Source organism: Liolophura sinensis, chromosome 6, assembly GCF_032854445.1.
Source record: "Liolophura sinensis isolate JHLJ2023 chromosome 6, CUHK_Ljap_v2, whole genome shotgun sequence".
NCBI lineage: Eukaryota > Metazoa > Mollusca > Polyplacophora > Chitonida > Chitonidae > Liolophura > Liolophura sinensis.
This window is the reverse complement of record NC_088300.1, coordinates 79,313,688-79,326,343: the sequence shown is the minus strand read 5'-3', so window position 1 is coordinate 79,326,343 and position 12,656 is coordinate 79,313,688. Positions and strand designations below refer to the sequence as shown.

The 12,656-nt window shown below is 39.4% G+C and overlaps 1 protein-coding gene across 2 annotated transcripts in view; it reads right to left on the bottom strand.

Moving 5' to 3' along the window:
- LOC135469365 (pleckstrin homology domain-containing family A member 2-like) overlaps positions 1-12,233 on the bottom strand; it is a 40,654-nt gene extending 28,421 nt beyond the window's left edge. The window contains exon 1 of one of the 2 annotated variants that reach the window (XM_064747996.1): positions 12,150-12,233. The gene's annotated coding sequence lies outside the window, so the exon portion shown is untranslated. Of the gene's footprint in view, positions 1-7,379; positions 7,440-12,149 lie in introns of those variants that run through there. The other variant, XM_064747997.1, reaches the window with a different exon arrangement.
- Between the last annotated feature and the right edge of the window lie 423 nt (positions 12,234-12,656).

The window sequence follows — 12,656 nt, the reverse complement described above, 5'->3', positions numbered from 1 at the left end:
GGAGGAAGTATGGAGTCAAACCCTAAGCTTTGTGCAACGGCAGTTAAAATTTCAGCTCAATCTCATCAGCTGTTCTGGAGAAGAAGATTTTTTTGTTTGCCGCAAATTCAATATGGCTGCTAGGTCATGCAACCAAATATTACCAAAATATAAAAAAGCACAACTTCAGGACCTTTCCTAAAACATACTTAAGTTTCAGTTGTGTACCATTTGTCACTTTCTCAAAAAATGTATCATAAAATTGCTGACAATAATAATAGTACGAACAGATACAATAGGGATTTAAACTTGAAACTTGAACCCCTAACAATCCAAACGATTCCAAGAGGTGTCCCGTTGGGATACTAGCCTGGACCCCTAATGAATTTTTATTTCAATGCATGAATGCTCTATGATAATTTAAATGCCCCATTCAAATTTTATAACTTCAGAACATTTGGCGGCCAAAATTTTGTAAAGTGCATGAAGATGCCTTATTTGTGGCCGAGTTCAGGTACATGTATATCCCCTATTTCCTGTTTTTCAACGCAAACTTTGTACATGAACATCTGATTAACAAGACACACATGTCAATACAAAAATAATTCTCATTGTTCCAGCATTACTGTGTACATGAACAAAATTTGAACAGGAGCCCAAGTACATGTACACCATCTGCAGCTTTTAATACAATACATTGTACACACCAACAAACTTAGGAGCCATACTTAAATCACAGGTCTATAATACAACAACATAGCACTTTTCCATGCAAATTCAGCTGTAGGCAACCACTTGGACTTTACTCTGAAGTCGTACAACACTTACACATATGAAAATGCTGGAAACTTAGTCGCTCACAAGTTGTATGACAATATGTAGTAGGTAATTAAAGCTCTGGTGTGTTGAGATCACATGGACATGTATTCCTCACAACCTGCCTTCAGGCTAAGGCCATTCTCTTATACTCACAAACCCAATAGCCATGTTATACACGAACCTAATTCCACATGTACAAATAGCATTATCAGTCCATATGATGCTGTTGGAATACAAGTACATGTATGCTGCCTCACTTCCGCAGACTCGTGTCAGTCCACGTGTTATCTGGGAAGTGAGTCAGGCTACATGTAACCATAACAGCTTAGTCCCTTGTGAACCCGCACAGCAATTGGATCAATAGACAGACAAACAGCCTCAAATGAGGAAACATTCCCCTCAATAATGACTGGCATGTCACTAATTGTGTCAAATATAACAAGAACACAGGGTTATAGACTACAGAGTACATGTAGTTAACATCCATGCAATACTGATCATAAGCTACCAATTAGTGCAATGTCCAGAGCTGACTGCGTCAATGTTTTATTTATTTATTTATTTATTTGATTGGGGTTTTATGCCATACTTAAGAATATTTCACATAGGACCTTTTTAGTTTACAAGCTGACCTGAAAGCCTAATGGTGAGCACATACAGGAATACACATAATCAATGATCACATACAGGAATACACATAATCAATGATCACATACAGGAATACACATGATCAATGATGTAGATGTATGCACACATTTCCTGCATTCTGTAATATACATGTTACTTTTACTGGTACACATTACACATTTCTAATTTAAATGACTAAAAGAGATCCACGCACAAATCCACACTGTCTTACTTGTTTGATTTAACCAGTACAACATTACGAACATCACTTGTTCAGAACATACACTGTAAGTGATTAAGCTACCAGCTGAGCTTATTGTCAGTAAGTTTCCACTCAGGTTAACCCACATCTGTTACCTTCATGGAAGCTTATAGAGGGATAAACAGACAGGGAGTTTAGCCTAAATCTCATTTATACATACCATTGTGGGATTTGTCAAACCAACTCAGACTGCATTAACTTGCTCATCCACATGTACATGCAGAGTGATTTCCACCTGTGATAGGGTACAAATAAGGTACATGTACACGTATGCAGAGTGATTTCCACCTGTGATAGGGTACAAATAAGGTACATGTACACGTATGCAGAGTGATTTCCACCTGTGATAGGGTACAAATAAGGCACTTGTACACGTATGCAGAGTGATTTCCACCTGTGATAGGGTACAAATAAGGTACATGTACACGTATGCAGAGTGATTTCCACCTGTGATATGGTACAAAGATGGGAGGGGAGAGAGAGACATCCCAGTGATAAGCCCACAGAGCCAACATACCAGATGTACACTACCCTGGGCATCTATGCGGAGTGATTTCCACCAGTGATATGGTACAAATAAGGCATTTGTACACATATGCGGAGAGATTTCCACCTGTGATATGGTACAAATAAGGTACATCTACACGTATGCGGAGTGATTTCCACCTGTGATATGGTACAAATAAGGCACTTGTGCACATATGCGGAGGGATTTCCATCTGTGATATGGTACAAATAAGGCACTTGTACACGTACATGTATGTGGAGTGATTTCCATCTGTGATATGGTACAAATAAGGTACTTGTACATGTATGCAGAGTGATTTCCACCTGTGATATGGTACAAATAAGGTACACGTATGCAGAGTGATTTCCACCTGTGATATGGTACAAATAAGGTACACGTATGCAGAGTGATTTCCACCTGTCATATGGTACAAATAAGGTACTTGTACAAGTATGCAGAGTGATTTCCATCTGTGATAGGGTACAAATAAGGCACTTCTACACGTATGCAGAGTGATTTCCACCTGTGATATGGTACAAATAAGGTACATGTATGCAGAGTGATTTCCACCTGTGATATGGTACAAATAAGGTACACGTATGCAGAGTGATTTCCACCTGTCATATGGTACAAATAAGGTACTTGTACACGTATGCAGAGTGATTTCCATCTGTGATATGGTACAAATAAGGCACTTGTACACGTATGCAGGGTGATTTCCATCTGTGATATGGTACAAATAAGGCACTTGTACACGTATGCAGAGTGATTTCCACCTGTGATATGGTACAAATAAGGCACTTCTACACGTATGCAGAGTGATTTCCACCTGTCATATGGTACAAATAAGGTACATGTATGCAGAGTGATTTCCACCTGTCATATGGTACAAATAAGGTACACGTATGCAGAGTGATTTCCACCTGTCATATGGTACAAATAAGGTACTTGTACATGTATGCAGAGTGATTTCCACCTGTGATAGGGTACAAATAAGGCACTTGTACACGTATGCAGAGTGATTTCCACCTGTGATATGGTACAAATAAGGTACATGTATGCAGAGTGATTTCCACCTGTGATAGGGTACAAATAAGGTACACGTATGCAGAGTGATTTCCACCTGTCATATGGTACAAATAAGGTACACGTATGCAGAGTGATTTCCACCTGTCATATGGTACAAATAAGGTACTTGTACACATATGCAGAGTGATTTCCATCTGTGATATGGTACAAATAAGGCACTTGTACACATATGCAGAGTGATTTCCACCTGTGATATGGTACAAATAAGGTACATGTACATGTATGCAGAGTGATTTCCACCTGTGATATGGTACAAATAAGGCACTTGTACACGTATGCAGAGTGATTTCCACCTGTGATAGGGTACAAATAAGGCACTTGTACACGTATGCAGAGTGATTTCCACCTGTGATATGGTACAAATAAGGTACATGTACATGTATGCAGAGTGATTTCCACCTGTGATATGGTACAAATAAGGCATTTGTACACATATGCAGAGTGATTTCCATCTGTGATATGGTACAAAGATGGGAGGGGAGAGAGAGACATCCCAGTGATAAGCCCACAGAGCCAACATACCACATGTACACTACCCTGGGCACAACTACTATAATCTAACAAGGATACATTTCCTAGTACCTGCTAACCACATGGTTTGTCTGTCACATTGCACACACTGCAGTTCTGATGACCTATTAAACAGGCCTTAGCACTGCTTACACAGGTCTATTAAAACTGCTGCTGGCTAATAGAGGCCATGTGTTGGTACAAGTGTGGTTTTAGATGGACACAGACCTGCATTACTTCCCTTTTTTGGAAGGGACAAATTCCGTTTATTTTAGAGTGTAAAGTCTTTTTTTTGCTGCCAGCCTGCCGTTTTTGGTGTACAGATGCTTGCTTGGAATCAAAATGATGGAAATTGTATAAGCTTTGGGCAGGTATGAGTTTTAATGATGACAGTTTACAATTCTGGGTGAGAGGACACAAGGAGACAAGTGGTGATGAGGCTGCGAGTGACGTCCCCTTGGCGTCCCCTCCAAGCTGCCCGCATAGAAAGGTCCAGACTTCGACCATTAACCTACGTCAAGATTTTTATGGCTTTTTTCTCAAAGGCTGGGCCAGGTATGCACCAAAGCTTATGGCCAGGGAATGTTTGGGACAGCGCTAAACGTTAATATTGTTGCTTATGGAAAACCAATGGGGGTCTGTGGTGTGTAGGCCTACTGATACTTGTGCCAAAACACGTAATATGTCACTGTGTGTGCAGATTTCGCAGCTGCCTGATAATATTTGGTGGGTACATCTGCGATGTGGTTTGCATTGACATGGAACTTGATTGAACAGTTAAAAGCTTTTTAGTGCTATATTTTCCCCACATATTCAGTTTGTTTCAAAATCGGCTAAAACGCTCTGTGGTCAAGGGTTGTACAGGTGTATGAGCAGGCTGGAACAAATACAGACGTTTCATTATTCCTGGTATTTAAAATGTCTCTTTTGGGGCTGACATTGGACAAATAATGCAAAATTTGAGTGCTGTGAGTGAAATTGGAGTATGTGGCTGGTGGATAGGGTGTGTGTTTCAGGATGGTCAATAAGGGCCCAGCCTTACTCAGCTGGACAAAAACACATCAGCGGATTAATTTAATTGGCTAGAGTAATAGAGAGGGCCAGGGAATATTTGATTTACAAACCAAGTCAGGTTGCTCCCATGTGTGCTACCACAGACTGGGTAAATGTGCATCAAATCAACCTGCAGTCACAAAACATTAAAACAGGCATCTCTGCTGCAACACAGGCTTCAGTCTAAGGGCATAGGCTTGAAGTGGACAACGTTCAATTTCCTCTTTAAACTTAAAAATAAACCACTGTAGGCTTGTAGATGTCATTGCGTGTGTGTAATCATTTGGCAAACATGTTACATTTGCACTGACACATTATGTGCAAAACTGACCGCAATGGAACAAAAATTATGAATTTCAAGTATCTAACATACATGTAAGTGTGATCTGTTGGAATATTGCCCTTGAGAAAATGAAACTCTGCCATACCAGGTGTCTGTTTCTCCACAAGAACATAGCAGACTATTCCTGCGACACAGTTGTTGTCGCAGTATCTGGTCCAGTGTGGCAATCACCTCCCTGGGCAGCTGTGATTTGTTTCCAATGTCCCCACACACAAGTTGAGAAAATATACAGCTACACATGGCTTTCACATCCTAGTTCAATACCTTTTGAGCTTTCTTCTTGGTTTTCCTCTTTCTCGACAGTGAACTTTGCCTGGTTTTATGTACATATTAAACTGGGATCTACCTTGGAGAGAGGGGTCAGCTAGCTTCCTCAAAGGCCTGCCCAATCGGATGCAGTACTCAACTCCCTTGGCCGACCTAGAATCCCAGTCAGTGGTCCAGTACTAGGCCATGACACATATCCCTCCAAACCCCTCATGGGGAAACTTATATATACTGGCAGTTTAAATGTCCATTCTTCATGCCCATCCAGGAACACTCATTGTGGAACCTGATTACCCATGTAATACGTCCCACAGGAAGTCAACTCACAAGGGCACACTTTCACAATACCCAAACCTGATACACTGGAAAACAGGGAAGCTGAACACTGCAAACTCTGCATCCATGCGCACCTCTGTCCTTCATTCTCTCTCTGCCTTCATTAACTACAGTAAGGTGTGCTCAGCATTACCTGGAACACAGTGCAACTGACAAAATACAGTGCGCACAATACAAGTGAATCCGTACACCAACATACACATATTTACATGTAATTATGATCAGGAATGAAACAATTACTCAAGATTCCAAATACATGTAGCATTTCTCTGTAAGGGGGTACCATAAAATCAATGAGGTACCAGCGGTGAGTTATATGTGTGACTTCCACATCTCAAGTCTCATTACTGCAGTGATACTGAAATGACACAATATGTCCCGCATACTTTAGACTTCTGTCTGTGTCCCATATAACAGGAACATGTACAGTATTCTTGTGTAAATATCCATAATGTGTACATGTACAGGTACATAAATTTAGATTTAAAATATATAAATGTGCATAAACAAATATGGCATTATTTTGAATTGCTAAGCCCACATAACTATCCCAATTAAAAATTTCTTAGGCCTGATGTTTCTTAATAATTTCTAAAAAACTTTGTTGTGTTTGGTCTTACATTTGAATTTATGATGACAATGATGAGCTACATACTGAAGGCATCAGGAGGGTATCAGGAATACCCACCTAACAATAACATCAATTCAAGGTAGAGCCCATTTGCCTTACAAATTTACACCTACAATGAGAGACATACATGTAGGTACTAATGTGCAGGAGTGGGGAGGAGGGAAATTTATGGTATATGATGCTGCTGTGACAACATGTAACCATAAACAGGAGCAATAAACTACCTGGCAGCATAGTCACACTGTAAGTAGCGACAATGTGAATCTTTACATTCTCCTGATACACAGGACGACAATGTACACATCCATGTATGTACAGGTGTGCACTATTTACACCTTCATGTACCTGTACCTTCACAATTATTTAGAAGCTACCAGAGTATCTGTGGTATGCTCAAATGAGGAGTACAGCTCATCAATTCATTTATGCTGTCTTCATTTCCACTTGAGGTGATCTCTGGGCCATTATGAACACAGTTGGCCTGCAGTCTGGCTAATGGGCTAACAAGCTGTGACTGAGGCCTGTGGTTCTTGTTACCAGACTAATCATCGCAAGACTGGAGGCAGACACATGGACACTATCAGAAGCAGATGATACAGGCACAAGTATTTACATGCCTTACCAAGCACCTGAGAATGTAACAACTTGATCTAACCTAAACCCTGAGATTATTATCTTATTGATACTCATCTGACAAGTGCATGTACATGTATGTTAATCAACATTAAAGTAATATTGCAACAGTAAAACTAAAGTCTTTTGATGATGAGCTCAAGGCTAACATAATGCTGATTTTCCTGGGGGAGAAATATGTATTTAAAGTCCTCTAATTACTTTTCATAGAGTCCATATCCCTGAACAGCTTTGTTAATGGTGTAAGGAGTTTTACCAGTTCCCCATTACACACATGTACATTTCCTAAAAGGTACAGTATCTATTTGACAGAACTACTTACAACGCATATTTCACAGAGTAGAGGTTGTTACTTCCCTGTGGTACGTCATATTGCCTGGACTTTAACGTTACAAGAACTACAGCGTATGTACACCCGTTGTGTATAAAGCTACATGAAGATAAGCCAATATCTTACAAATTGGATCTGTGGGGAAAGCACTGCATACATGTACCCTATGGAAGACAAATGGACCAGCCCATGATCATGGAATGGCTAATTATACTTTCCCAGAGAGGGGGGAAGGGATAGCAACTCAATAAGGGGATTTACTTTGTGCCTGATATTGACTTCAGGTAAAACAAACACACACACTTGGCAGAGGTGAGACAAACACCTAGGCCACCTGGGTTAATTATTATACTGTTCTGGCCAAGGTGAGACAAACACCCACGCCAGCTAGTGTTCTGGCCAATGGGAAATGTTTACATTACAAGTGTCAAAGGCCCTGAAACCTGAAACTATAGGCCTTAAATCAGCCCATGGGAATGTAGGCCAGGCATATGATGATGTCTACAGTATATGATGATGTCTACACAAACCATGTATGTGGGTGTACAGGTGCATGTACACATACAGCGCTACATGTCCATATCCCCACAATACATGTATGCGGGTGTACAGGTGCATGTACACATACAGTGATACATAACCATATGTACACAATACATGTATGTCAGTGTGCAGGTGCATGTACACATACAGTGGTACATGACCATATGTACACAATACATGTACGTCAGTGTACAGGTGCATGTACACATACAGTGGTACATGAACATATGTACACAATACATGTATGTCAGTGTACAGGTGCATGTACACATACAGCGCTACATGACGATGTGTACACAATACATGTATGTGGGTGTACAGGTGCACGTACACATACAGCGCTACATGACGATGTGTACGTGAAATCAGTTTAAAACATCGCCCACATCACACTGGTATTAGGTTTACCTAACCCAACAAAAGAGGAGTGTCCAGACTACATTTACAGTACAAGACAGATACACATGTACATGTAGAACTGCACTGTAAAACTTGTGCTGAACTAAAACATTCATTACATGTCCATAAAATAAACTTCTGTCAATGCAGTCTATATTTTATGCCAAATGTGATTACACAAAGTAACATGTGACATGTGCAACAAAACTATTAACTCAAAAAATGCCTAAAAATGCTAGATTAAACTGTACAAAAATCCTCAGAAGCCACTTTATAGAAATACAAGTCTTTCTGAAAACATATCTCATCTAATGCAACATTAAGAGTTACACATGTACAAACAGTTCAAGCTGTAGTGTTACATCTAGTTACTGGACATTCAGAACTTCAAACCTAAAGAACTTTCCAGTAACACACATCTACATGTACACAATGTATGTGTACATCTTCTCACAATCAGAGCATTGGTTTAAATAATAAAGTATAATCCAATTATAACTTTTCCAAAAATAAAAGCTTTCAAGAACCTGAAAAGAAATGACAAGATGTCATGTTCTTTAATTTGTCTCAATACAGATTGTTTCATGTTTCGTGGTGTGCATGGATTGCACTTCTGGTACACCCAGTTTAAAAGGAGATATGTAGCAATAAGAAGAGAAAACATTGTACCTGAAATCCATTAATGAACTACTACCTTAACTGGAATAATTATGAAAATAATTACTTGATTGTAATTAAACTTCAGCATGCACAATTTTTGATTTTAGGGAAGATGTACACTGAGTGTATGCTAAGTTTCATGGAAATAGGTTCAGTCCTTTGGGAAGAGTTGCATGGACAAATCTAATACACGAAAAGCATGATTATGCAAAGTCCTAAATGAGGGTAATTATGAAAGTAATTGAACTTTAACATGCACAAGTTGAGATGATAAACAAGGTGTATGGTAAGTTTCATCAAAATCGGCACTGAAGTTTGGGAGAAGACACCTGGACAAAATCTGAATATATATGGAGAGCAATGTTACATGAAGTCATAAAAGGGGGTAATAATGAAAATAATTACCCCAAATTTGCCATTAAACTTAAGCATGTACAAGATAAGATGATAGGCAAGATGCATGGTAAGTTTCATAGATATCGGTCCAGTGGTTTGGAGGGAGATGCATGAACAAAATTTCAATACATGGAAAGCACTGTTACCCAAAGTCCTAAAAGGGGGTAATCATGAAAATGTTGTCCACACTGAATGACAAGCCCAACCCATCCCTCAGTGGTTAAGCAGGCATGCTGTGCTGACGGCTACTTGTTATAGTGGCTACCCCAAGTCCTGAGGCAGTAGTTTGAAAATTTTATCTCCAACCTGACTGTAAATGAAGATCACAAGCAATTCCATCCCTCATCCCCACAACCTGCGTTAAACTTTTTAACAAGCCAACTGGTGTCCTCCTGAATATTCATACAAAGGTCTAAGCTCAATGCCTGGGCAACTTTCCGACATAGGCAGGTAGAGTAGTTGAAACTTCATGTATGACACGCAAGAATGCACCGATTTATCACACTTTCATTAAGTAATTATAGTCAGTGTATTAATTCATGTTGCCTGGAAATGGCAGGTTACAATGGCACCCCTTCTTTAACTGATGCCACACAGGTAATGTCATAGGCTTGAGGCCATGGTTTTCCCTCACATCTAAATGTGCTTAAAGGTGTGGTAAAAGTTAGGTGTGGCTCCATAAAGAAAACAAATTAACCTAACTCACCTAATTTATACATTTTACCAACTGGGTGATGCCTTTCTGCAGACACTGAAACTAGCCATTGCAGAAAGTCATTTGTAATCAGGCAAAGGATTATAAGCACATCATATGATATGACATGACATGCAACAGCAAAGAACAGTTCTGGTGAGAACACATACCTATACACTGTGTAGGCTTAACAAGGATGTCAGACCATGCCAGATTACTGACACTAGGTACACAGGTACTTGGTCTATCTTTCAATGAAACTAAACACTAAGACCTGCATGTCTGAAATGGTTGGGAACAGACATCAACATTTAATTTAACTGAATGCCTATTCCATTTTTCTGAGTGTCAAAACATACAAGTACATGTAGTACCAAAAACGCCATCTTTAAGGCATCTGCTTGTTCAGGCTTTAAACTTGGGCTGGCCTGTTTATAAGGCCATATCCTCCTAGATGCACTCTGTGTGCTATTACAAACTTTTGACATTTATTATAACATTGAGTCCACCTCTCCTGGTCATTTCTATGTCATTTTCCTGTTCAATCTTAAAGATTATTTTCTTCAATTATTACTCTCAATGATGAAGCTAATTAAGTTGTTGGCACTGAAATCCTCAGTAGAAAACTTATATTTCCATTGGTGTCTTTAGGCACAATTTCAATTATCACAATAAAACCCAATAGGACATAAAAGAAACTTGTTCTTATTGTACATTAGTTTGATTACCACCAGCGCTGACTTCACTAGCACCGGCTCCATTGAACTAACTTTCAGAAATGTGCGACAAGTTTTTTAAAAGGTAGGGATAGACTTCGCATACACTGAATATGAGAATATTAAAATCCATGAAACACACTGAGTCCATCTAGATGGACTACATGTCTATAAATCACATATTGTAAGTGCTGGTGTTTCTAAAATTAACAGCTTGACATAGCAGAGATAAGAGATGCACTCTTATATTTATCAAAACTGTCTAGGTTGAACACCTGAACTGTCAATTTCTGGGAAAAAACAATGCATATCAGTTAGTCCAATGAATTAGATGCAGCCTATGATAACAATACGTGAAACAGAGGTCACTTCCCAAAACGGGTATTTTCCTGTCTGCACTTGGTCCCTCCGACAAGTTTCTTACCTGACATTTTCTCAATAAGTGATCTTAAGTGAGGGGATCACATTTTTACTGGACCACAATCAGCTCGGATTATGATCAGACTACACTCCAAGAGTTGGAATTTTCACTGACTAAGCCCATAAGATGATTTTTATCTGTGAAGAACAGCCATCAGCATGGTGAAAAGTCTCCATCGTGGAGAATACACCACACAGTCTGTTAAAAATTTGCCAGTTTTTGGTCTAAAAATGGCTGACTTGAGCACAACAGAAGTTGATTCCTTCGGCTAGGGATTGCTAATTGAGAAAATGTCTGGTAGAAAATGCAACGGAGGTTCTAATTGCATTCCGGAAAATACCCAGTGCTTTGGGAAGGGGCCTCTGTTAGTCCTTGAATCGTTAGCATAAACTGTCTAATTCATTAGGCTGCATGTACCTATCAGTGATCATATACCAGTCAAATTATCACCTCAAGAGTCAGTCTCGTGCAAAATTCTGAGCGACTGCTAATTCTAATACTGATGGCAAATACATAATACAGTATACTGGAACATAAGACTGACGACAGCACGTGATTCAAGTCTTAACCACTGACGTTTAAACCCTAGTTAAACAGCTGTTAAAATTGAGTGAACTTAAATTAAGAATTAATTAATCCCGTACGAGACACAACTGGTGTTACTTTCGGCCCATTTGTGCATTCAAACAAGTCCTAAAGCCCACTTCTGCCTACAGGAAAAGCGATAACTGTACATGCTTAAAGAAATTTGGCACAGCATCGTTGTCAGTGAATGAGTCAGTCAACGATCTTGATGAGCCTCAAGCAGCGTATTTTGTCATTCGCTTCAGTGTTCTGTTAATGTCTGGCAAGTCTAGCTAAGTCTATCTTACTCTCCTAGATGCCAACACAACTGTCAATTTAGAGATGGGTAATATAGAAAGCACACATACCTGTCCTACAGTAGCAGCTGCAGATGTTTTTTACTACGCCTGACAGCCACCAACATCGTGCACAACCGCTTCCGCCATTTTCTTCGAGCAGACGGGGGAGCAGCCATTATTTACATAAATCTTGCATTAATGGACATCAACGGTTACCTCCCCTGAAGTTTGGATTTCTGGGCCGAATAATTAAATATTTCAACGAAATGGAGTAATATATCTTACCAAGCTGTGCGTATCACATTTTTTGTAAACAGCAAACAAAGATTTTTTTTATATGTTTAAAAGAATAAATTTAAATATCCATGCAAGACTGATGAGAGAAGATCTACCGTTTTATGTAAGTCCATATATATACATCCTCGCTATCTTAAACTAACTAGGGGTTAACAGTTCTCTTCGTAGGCTCATCAATTTATTAATGCGGACGACTTCATTTTCATCCTTCATTTATGTATCATCTTTGCGTCTCTTCATTGCCCCCCAACTCCTCTCTCCTCTCCCTCACACACTCTC